Source organism: Herpailurus yagouaroundi, unplaced genomic scaffold, assembly GCF_014898765.1.
Source record: "Herpailurus yagouaroundi ecotype Mexico unplaced genomic scaffold, PumYag 140, whole genome shotgun sequence".
In the NCBI taxonomy this organism is placed as follows: domain Eukaryota; kingdom Metazoa; phylum Chordata; class Mammalia; order Carnivora; family Felidae; genus Herpailurus; species Herpailurus yagouaroundi.
The window spans coordinates 84,649,116-84,659,547 of NW_024412395.1; the positions used below are offsets into that span (position 1 = coordinate 84,649,116).

Sequence of the window (10,432 nt, forward strand, 5' to 3'; positions counted from 1 at the left end):
CCCGTGGGCGCCCCCAGGCCCTGCGGCCCCCAGCCCCCGCCACCCCGGCGCCGGCCCCTCTCACCCTTTCATTCTCTGCCCGGGGCCTGACGCGGGCCGGCGGATCCCCGGCCTCACGTAAGCGCGCTCGCCGCCCGCCCTGCCTGCGCGGCCCTGCCCGCCGCCCTACGGGAGCCCGGGGATGTGGGCCGGGCCTGGGGCCGCCTCTGCTTACCTTTCAGCTGCTTTTTTTTTTTCTCCTTCCCCCCTTTTCCCTCGGCCGGGCTGACAGATCAGAGTGAGAGGCGCTGGCAATGGACTAGGAAGCTCGGCTGCCGCTGCTACTGCTCCCCCCTGGGCTCCGGCGAGAGCCTTTCCCTGTCAAGCAAGAGGGGTGAGGATCATATTTTTATTTTGGAAACTAAAAAGTGCTCCCAGGGTCGGTGATTATTAAGGGGAAATCCCTGAATATACTCTCCAGCCAAGAAGGCAGGGCTGCCGGGGCTGCACAAGAAGAGGCAGCAGCCTCCTACAGCACCACTACAGGCACTGCGAGGACATAACACCAGAGAGCCGCTCCTCTGCCCTCCGAAACGACAACTTTCCTACCATCTTGGAGGCAGAGGAAAGGGGGGCCGGGGGGAAAAGTGCACCCGCTCCCGATAAAGTGCAAATTTCGACTTCTCATCTCTGGAAAAAAGTCCATACCGGCCGTCTACACTGGCGCCTGGGGGAGAAAGCAGGGAAGAAACTGGGGGTGCTTGAGAAACGTTTTCATTCGCACCTCGGGGGAAAATGTTTCTGCATCTTCTGATGGAAAGAAATCTTTACAAGACACAGGTTTTCCGGTGATTATTGTTTTCTGTTTCCTATGTGATTTTTTTCCAGGTTGGTGGCAGTGGCATTTTAATTTTTTTTTTCAGGCTAATAATGATTCTTCTCCGTTGCGGATCCAAGTTCTGTGTCTGGTGGTCAGTTTATAAATTTGTACTTCAAGAGACTTCATAGCCACTGTATCTTATATTGGTCTATGGATATGTTTTTACATGCATATTTGCAAGTCGCTTTCTATATAAAAATTTGTATTATTTATTCCACTCAAAACTGACATTGCCAAAAGACAATTGTTAAGGGCTGTCTTTTGTCTCCTTGTCTCAAAGCTATGTAAATAAAACCTGACTGTCCAGCAAGGCATGATACAGCTGTTTATTTTTCACAGTGCCAATAAAGGCAGAGATCACTGAGAGGTTAAATACAATTTAAGTATAACTGAGCACATTTCTGAGAATAATCCTCATTCTGTTATGGTCTACCCAAGAAGAAAGGTTACTGTAAAACTGGAAATAGACTTGAAAAGACATTCTTTTTAAAATTGCTTATTGAGGAAATGTGCTTATTCTATCCAGATATTTGATTTTCTAATTAGATTCTTTAGGGGTTAGATCTTTGGTGCATCGCACATGTTGCTGTCCACTTTCTGTGTCACAGAGTGGAAAAATGTGTGTTTTTGTTAGAGTTGATATGTTGTTAGTTCTTAACTTCCAGTGTGCTGCCAGCTGTATAAATCACTTTTAATATATTGCAGTGGTTGTCACAGATCTACTTTTTTTAAATGAGCACAGCTTAGTAGATAAATGGGATCAAAGTTACCCGAAGCTGAGGTAGCACGGAGATCAGAGAAGGGTACCGCCCACTTGCAACAATTCCCATGGACTCTTACTGGAGGAGAATAAGTTACAGAGATATTTTCCTATTTTTGCGAAGAAAGAGAAGAATACCAGAAAAATTATCAGAGGAACTTCTTATATGTTCTACAGGGAATGATGAACTGAATCTTGTACTAAAAGTTATTTTTCTGACATACGTTGGCCAACCGAGTGGGAATGGATTTGTGATGTTAGTGCCTTGAATCAGCAGAATATTTAATTTCTCTCATTTAAAATGTATTGCAAAGCATTTAGAAATGACTGATGACTCCACTTAAAAATGTTTATTTTTTGAGATTCCAAATTTAGAAGAAATTCCCATAAGGTTAAAGTGAGTTCAGATAATGCATGTATCAGATAATTATTATTTTCATGTTGACCCCATCTTTGTCCTCTAAATTTGAATACAGTACCTGAATACTTTGGGTTTTCTTTTTGTGGCCTTTTATTTTTCTCTGTAGTAGAAAAATCTGAAATAATTAAGGTGTAAAGTTAACAGATTCTTATCATCTTGGAAACCTCAATTGTGAAGTTGTGTTCTATGTACAACTTTTTAAAAAACATTTGGAGAGCAAACACATTGGTCATAACAAGGAAATTACTTCTCTTAACGTGGAACTCTAGTGGACTCAAAAAACGGGTTTTTGAACTTGTTCCTATATATGATGTGACCTTATAGGTATGCTTTACATTTTCAAGAAATTACGATGTGTTCGATTTAAGCTGACTGCACCCTTTTATGCAATCCCTCTTGTGACACCCAAACTTATTTGTGTGATAGAGATATGGGATATGGTGCATAATCTTAGCATCTCAGTGTCTTTCTCTTTATAAAGCTTGACTTGTACATGGCTATAATCCATGATGTTTATCCACCAGCTGAGCTAAATAACCCAGACCTGGGGAATTACAGCTTAACCAAGAAAGAAATCTCACTACATTTTGCAATATTGGTGAATTTAATTGGCCAGTATTTCAGGTGATAATTGAATTCCTTTTAGGTGCTATGTCTCCCAGTTCCTAGATGCTAAAGGTGCTAACAAAACTACTGACATAATTAATCTTAAATAACCCTATTTTTGCTCAATAAAATTCCCAGTATTCAAATTTGTCTAACATTATGGAGCACCTAGTGCATTTTGGTAACCTTGTTGGACACTTTATGTTTGTGCTCTCATTTAATACCCCCAAGAGCTCCAAACAGAGTTATTTTTCCTTCTTTTCTCTCCTCCTTCTCCTCCTCCTCCTCCTCCTCCTCTTCTTTTTCCTTTCTTCACTTAAATACTGTTGGGATCACTTCTTGGCCCTAAAACTTAATAAAAAGATTTCAAATTCTCCTCTAGAATTTCTGAGGTGCCTGCCACAGCTCTATGTTCTGGATCTGGAAATGCTAAATTCCTGTCATGTGCTCTGTGCCAAAACCAAATGTTGAGTAGCCAGCAATTGGAGCCCTCTTCATCAGTGACAAGTGGCCTAGCTCACCTTCGTGAGCTGGTAACTAAGTCTCTCCATTATGTTAAAGAATGCAAAAAGATAAATATAGTTGCCAATTGAAATAGCACTGTGATTGAGAGACTTCCTCTTGATCCTGGAAACTAACAGTATATGTTGTAAAGTACTAGCATAATTGGAAATGCCACCTGTGGTTGTAAAGTTATGCTATTTCATAAAGATCTAGTTAACGGATGACAGTGCATCCATGAGTGCCAGGTTTACCTTATGTGATACGTGAAGCAAGTGTCTTTTATTTATTCTGTTAATTTCGGAAGCCTTAATTTCACAGTTTGGCCTGTAGGTGAAGTAGGGAATGTTTGCCTTAATATTTTTACTATTGGAATCTTTAATTGATCTGTATTTTGGTATTAATGATTGTAATTTTGTAAAAATTAACCACCTTATTGTGAACATTATAGTGAAGAAAATACCACCTGTATATCCTTAAAAGGTCTCATTCATAGATTGTGTGGATTTCAAGTGAAAGAGTTTTGCATACTTAATATATTAGACATCTTTAAGCAATAAAGCCATGACTTTATTGGCAAATGTTTGCTGACAGAATCATTAAGTGTTTAAAAAGACAAGTGACAGCAGACATGGTTATATAAATTACACATGGGATTTTTTTGGAGGGGTAGGGCTATGGATATAAACCTTCCCTAATCATACAAATGTTTTTCCTAACATTTCTAAAAGTGGACTCTAAAGGGGCGCGTAGGTGGCTCAGTCGGTTAAGCGTCCGACTTCAGCTCAGGTCACTATCTCGCGGTCCGTGAGTTCGAGCCCCGCATCCGGCTCTGGGCTGATGGCTCAGAGCCTGGAGCCTGCTTCCTCTTCTGTGTCTCCCTCTCTCTCTGCCCCTCCCCCGTTCGTGCTCTGTCTCTCCCTGTCTCAAAAATAAATAAACGTTAAAAAAATAAAAAATAAATTTAAAAAAAGCAGACTCTAAATTCATATCAAGAGTCTGTAGCCAGTGTAAAAACTCCCAAGGAGGACTGGGGCGCCTGGGTGGCGCAGTCGGTTAAGCGTCCGACTTCAGCCGGGTCACGATCTCGAGGTCCGTGAGTTCGAGCCCCGCATCAGGCTCTGGGCTAATGGCTCAGAGCCTGGAGCCTGTTTCCGGTTCTGTGTCTCCCTCTCTCTCTGCCCCTCCCCCGTTCATGCTCTGTCTCTCTCTGTCCCAAAAATAAATAAACGTTGAAAAAAAAAAAAAAAAAAAACAACTCCCAAGGAGGTGAAAAGACAGGAGTGGGGTGTGCGGTGTGTGTACAGAGCCTGAGTTTTCAGAGCCACGCTATTAGCATGGCCATAAACAGTTTTTTTTCACTTGAAGCATTGCTGTTTTGGAAACATTTGTTGGTAATGTTTCTATCTAAAACAAAGATTTGGTTTTATTGTGGTTACCGTGTCCTACAAGAAAATGTTTCTGAGACCCGCATATTTGGCAGACATCGACACCATAGTTGTAGATTATCTGAGTATGAAATTTCTGTAATACAGATTCACCTGTAGTCAAAACACACATGATCAGGTAATCTCCAAGTTCTAAACACCTAACCCAGGGGCACGGAGCCCTGGAAATTACGACCTGATGCCAAACCAGAAACCAAGAAAAGTTGTTTTATTTAATCCCCACAAGGGCCAAAAGATATCCTCTGGGAACCTGATGGTCACTGGCAGCAGCAGGGGCAAGACGTGTCCCTGGTGCCGTTTCACTGCCTTATCGTGCTGTAGGCAGAAGAATGTAACAGAGCCTAGGCTGTCTGCCTTCTAGGGCCGTTCCATGGACTACTAACCTTCCACTAAGGAAAACAACTCTCTAACTGAAGTTACGGTTTAGGTAATGATTAGTAAAAAGAAATACCCAAAAGCAGTATTAATGATTGGATTTGAGTAGAATTGTAAGTGATGGTCAACTTTTGCTATAATTTCAAATGAAAAACTGTCCCTAAAGTGGTGGTTAGCTAAAACACTGTAGTAAGAAGAGAAGTCCATAGAGCCCTCAGAATAACAAGCAAAGGTCAACACGAAGATTACAGTGTTCGTTTCTGCTACATTCCTGGGTAAGGGAACTTTTGTAGACCCAGTGGGAACTTAACCACTATTTCCATGGGAAAATAAATTCCGGGTTCCAAATAGCTCATCTACAATGATGTTCTGGAACATGTCCATTAATTAGTTTGGACCTGCTACACTGTGACATCTTTGTCATATATTTGTTATAGAATGCCAGAATTCAATAGTAAGGTTGGAGAAAGGGGGGAAATTCTCTCATTCAGTTAAAGTAAGGAGTAACTAGGGGCCCTTGGATGGCTCAGTTGGTTAAGCGACCGACTCTTGAGTTCGGCTCAGGTCACGATCTCATGGTTTGTGGGACTGAGCCCCGGGTCTGTGTTGGCGGTGCAGGGCCTGCTTGGGATTCTCTCTTGTTCTCTCTCTGCCCCTCTCCTGCTCACACGCCCGTGTGCTCTCTTTCTCTCTCAAAATAAATAAGCGTTACAAAACAAAAAACTTCCTATCTTCTCAGTTTGTTTAAAAATATAAATAAGGGGTAACTGTTAACACAATTCAAACAGCTGATTCAAATTCAGGTGAGGAGGATGATCAAATTATAAAACGGTAAGGCCAACTGTACACCAGGAGGAAGACCTCAGTAACCAAAAGTTGTATTTTCACCTTAGCTGCATACATTGGTGTTTCTGTTTTACACATATCTGGGTGCTATATGAGCTTACAAGTAGGTGTTTGCTTTTTTTTTTTTTTAAGTTTATTTTGAGAGAGAGCGAGGACGAGCCGGGGAGGGGCAGAGAGAGAGAGAGGGAGAGAGAGAGAGAATCCCAAGCACGGTCTGTGCTGGCAGTGCAGAGCCCAACACAGGGCTAGATCACACAAACCCATGAGATCATGACCTGAGCCAAAATCAAGAGTGGGTCACTCAACCGACTGAGCCATCCAGGGGCCCTGCATTTTGTTTTATTAAGGAAAACCAGAAAGAGAAAGAAATGGACAGTAGTAGATATGATTCTACTAAAAATTATCCAACCTCATTCTTCTGTTAGGTCGTTGCTGTTTTTTTCCCCATGCCGCAAGCCACGGCCATTCTTGTCTTCATGCCTCTGTTCTGAGCTCTGCCAGTTAAATCCTTGAGTTTTCTAGGTTTTGTTTGTTTCGTTTGTTTGTTTGTTTCCACATGTGTTCCTCTTGTGCAAAAGGGCCTGATGTGGTTGGGAGTTCAGTCATCAATCAAGGCTATCTGGTTCAGGAACTTGGCTTTACCACTTTCCTTGGTAGTGTGATCCTGGGCAAGCTACTTAACCTCTCCGTGTCCTCCTTTGTCAAAATGAGGATTACAGAGTTGTGAGGATTCAGTGGCATAGTGCATGTAAGGCCCGAGGCAGGGTCTCCAGCACCTAGTAAGTGCTATGTAAAGGTCAGCTGCTCTTTTTGATTGCTTGCCAATAAACACTTTACAGGCAGTACGGCTCAAGGTCAGGGAGAACTGTTTTGTTTTTGTTTTGTTTTGAAACACTACCAAGCCAGTGGGCTTAGCAGCACTAGACACAAGTTGACCTCAACACAGAAAAAGATCAAAGACTATGATTATGGTATGCCAAATATCTGCATTAAAATATAAACAGTCCATTGACTTTTTTTCCAGATAGTGTTGAATACCCAGGTAAGTGACAGTCTGCAATAAAGAATTTTAAGTTTAGCTGAGATTTTTGGTGTCCTTCAGACTCCATCAAAGTGTTAAGAAATAGAAAATGGGGTACAGGAAGAGTACACACAGAATGCACAACAGGAGAATATGGTCACCATTATTATTAACCCCTCCGTCAGCCATCCTAAAGAATGAGAAATGCATTTCAGCTTCAATATGAGGTATTGAAGAAGACTTTGCTGACAACGAATCATAAAAAAGATGATGAAACATCTTCAAAAAGAGCCATCCCACAAAGGAACGGGTAGATGTTTGATGTGTAACATTTCCAACTAACTTGTTTTAGCGGGCAGGTATTCGTTTTAAAATGCAAATACAGTTCAGGGTTAAAGTGTGGGGTATAGATCAGAAAACCATGTGTGAATCCAATAGCTAATATTTATTTACTAGCTATGCAAACGGGCAAGTTCCCTAGTCTCTCAGACCTCAATGCTCTCATTCTTAACACCATTGCTTGAATAAGATGATTTATAGGACCATCTGTGGTATAATATCTGACACCTAACAGCCACTCCACAACTGTCCATTCCTATTTCTTTTCTCTGAATTCATAGAAAGCAACTGGAATCAAAGTAGGACTTTCATTAGAAAATGGAAAGGGGCCAGAGGGCGCCTGGGTGGCTCAGTTGGTTAAGTGGCTGACTTCGGCTCAAGCCATGATCTCGTGGTTCATAACTTTGCGCCCTGTGTCTGGCTCTGTGCTGACAGCTCAGAGCCTGGAGCCTGCTTTGGATTCTGTGTCTCCCTCTCTCTCTGCCCCTCCCCTGTCTCTCTCTCTCTCTCTCTCTCAAAAATAAAACATTAAAAAAAATTTTTTTGAAGTATTGAACAAATACCACATTAATTAGAACCCTATTTACATATTTATTATTTGCTTGGAAGATTTATGTGAGATTTCTCTTTGAAGTTATTAGTGGTCTTGATGAAATGAAAGTTTAATTTTAAAAACCATGATTGAACTATACATTTTCACAGCGAGAACAGATTCAGCCAACACAAAGCCACAAGTGTTTTATTCACTCAGCTATGTGCCAGACTGATAGGCCTTTCCCTAGAACTTGGCTCCAATGGAAAATGATCACAGGGGTCTTCCTTTATAGGGTACTAGGTGATACAATGCTAAGAGAACTCACCTCAACTCTGTGGCATATTGTGTTTGAAACAGGGAACTTAAGAAATCAACTTCGCAGCTAATGACCTACTAAAAAGAATAGAATGATAGAACGGAAAATATCCAGAGTCATTGTGGTCAAAGTTTATTTCACGAAACCGTTCCCTTCAGTTACGTGCGCACGTATGTGCTTTTATGGTGAACTGGAACAAAAAGTTGAAGAGCTACTGCTGTGTATTCTGAGGCTGAAATTTGTAGCGTCCTGCAGGGGATAAATAGTGAACCAGACAGGCCCTGTCCTCGTGGGCTTTACAGCTGAGGCATAGGATAAAGGTCTGAACTGGCCTAGATTGAAGACTATAGGGAGAGGTGGAGCCAGAGAGGCGCTTGAGACCAGTGGGCTTAAAAATATTGTTTCTTTTTCTTTTTTCTCAACTGCTGGCCAAACACTCTGGGGGCAAATCTGCTGGCTGATGAGAGAACACATGACCCTGGATAGGTTATCTCATGAAAATGCAGTTTGTCCACGCAGTTTAGCTTGCCGTATCTCAAAGACGTTGTGTGGTCAAGGATGAAAGAAAACCTGGAAACACTAGGACTTCTGTGCTTGGAAAATATGAACAGGGTTGTGATTAAAGTCACTGAAGGAAGTAGATCAGCTGAACATTAAATCGTTTACATAAAGTCAAAGATAACTAAAATCTCAGGTGAAGTATTTAAGACTAAAAGGAAGTATTTTTTCACCCAGCAAGCTCTGACCATGTAAAACTTAATTCAAAAGGCGGAATTTGTGGGGCACCTGGCTGGCTCGGTTCAGAAGATTGTGTGACTCTTGATCTTGGGGTTGCAAGTTCGAGCCCTGCATTGGATGCACAGTTTACTTAAAAATAAGGTCTTAAAAAAAAAAAAAAAAGATGGAATTTATTGCAAAGTTTAACTTTGTAACAGTTGAAAATAGGAGACTCAGCCCAAATTGGTTAGCCTTCCTTCAATTAGGGAAATATTTATTGAGAGCTTGCTGGGCATGGCACTTGGACTCTGTGGGGAAGTAAAAGATAGTACATAGTTGGGCACAGGGAGCTTACAGTCTAGCTGCAAAGATAAATAACATCCTGCAAGCCCTGGAGACAAGCAAGGGCTCACAGTAGGGAACCAAAGGGGCAGAGTAAGGAGAGAAGGCCAGGTCCAGGCCCTACTGGGTAGCTCAGTGACCCTGGGCTGCTCTCAGAACTCTGAGCTTCTTTCGCTCCTTCTAAAAACCTGCGAGTGTGCTTGTGTACGTTCAAGAAAAGATGTGAAAATCTATAGCACAGTCCTGGCACATGGAAGATCCTAGATGAGTGTTTGTTGAACCTAAAGGGAGAGGGTTTTTATTTATCTGGGACAGAGGAAGTGGTATGAGGTAAAGCAAGAGTACTGTGTCTTACAGTATCACAAGAGTGTGCTGAAAAATAGAAATTAAAGACGAAGGGTAGGGCCCGAGTGAGAGAACTTCGAAAGCCAAGCTGAAAAATCTAAACAGATACAATAGGCAATAAAGAAGCATTATTTGTACTTAAGCAAAAAGGATCTTGTGCTATTTAATTATTCAAGGAATACCTATTGATCATTTATAGTGTGCCGGGCACTGCAGTTAGGATACTGGGGAAACAGTAGCCCCGACCCTCAAGTGGCTTCACTCTGGCAAGAGAGAAGAGAATTATTGTGTTAGAGATGTTTTAGTTTATACAGATCCCACTTTAAAAAATGTAAGTACCATGAAGGCTAGGGTTTTTTCCTTTATTATTCTTATTTTTTATAAGTTTTTTTAATGTCTTATTTTTGAGAGAGAGCAAGAGTGGGGGAAGGGCAGAGAGAGAGGGAGAGGCAGACAGAGGATCTGAAGCTGGCAGCACAGAGCCCAATGCAGGGCTCAAACCCATGAACTGTGAAATCATGACCTGAGCCAAAGTTGGACACTTAACCAACTAAGCCACCCAGGCACCCCTTAAATTTATTTTTCTTTATTCATTTTTAAAGTAGGCTTCATACCCAATGTAGGGCTTGAAGTCATGACCCTGAGATCTATTGATTGAGCCAACCAGGCACCCCTCCTTTTTTTTTTTTTTTTTTAACCTATTTTGTTCACTAAGCCTCTAGAAAAGTGCCTGGCACAAAATTTGCACCATAAATATTTATTAACTTAATAGTTTAGATTTTGAATTCTTAAATAGTACAATGTCTTCAAGACTATTACATAATTAAGATATGGCTATTTGAGGGCACCTGGGTGGCTCAGTCGGTTAAGCGTCCAACGTCAGCTCAGGTCATGATCTCACGGTTCACAAGTTTGAGTTGACAGCCCAGAGCCTAGAGCCTGCTTCGGATTCCGTGTCTCCTTCTTTCTCTGCCACTCCCCTGTTCGTGCTCTGTCTCTGT

The 10,432-nt window shown here is 41.8% G+C and overlaps 1 protein-coding gene and 1 long non-coding RNA gene across 5 annotated transcripts in view; one reads left to right on the forward strand and one right to left on the reverse strand.

Annotated features, from left to right (window-relative positions):
- INO80D (INO80 complex subunit D) overlaps positions 1-327 on the reverse strand; it is a 69,863-nt gene extending 69,536 nt beyond the window's left edge. For 2 of the 4 annotated variants that reach the window (XM_040475982.1, XM_040475978.1), the window contains exon 1: positions 65-273. The gene's annotated coding sequence lies outside the window, so the exon portion shown is untranslated. Of the gene's footprint in view, positions 1-64 lie in introns of all 4 variants that reach the window. The other 2 variants (XM_040475981.1, XM_040475980.1) reach the window with 2 other exon arrangements.
- Positions 7-3,728, forward strand: LOC121030960 (uncharacterized). The gene is made up of 2 exons (XR_005790479.1): positions 7-117; positions 272-3,728. It is a non-coding gene; the product is annotated as an uncharacterized LOC121030960 (long non-coding RNA).
- Positions 3,729-10,432: the final 6,704 nt, after the last annotated feature.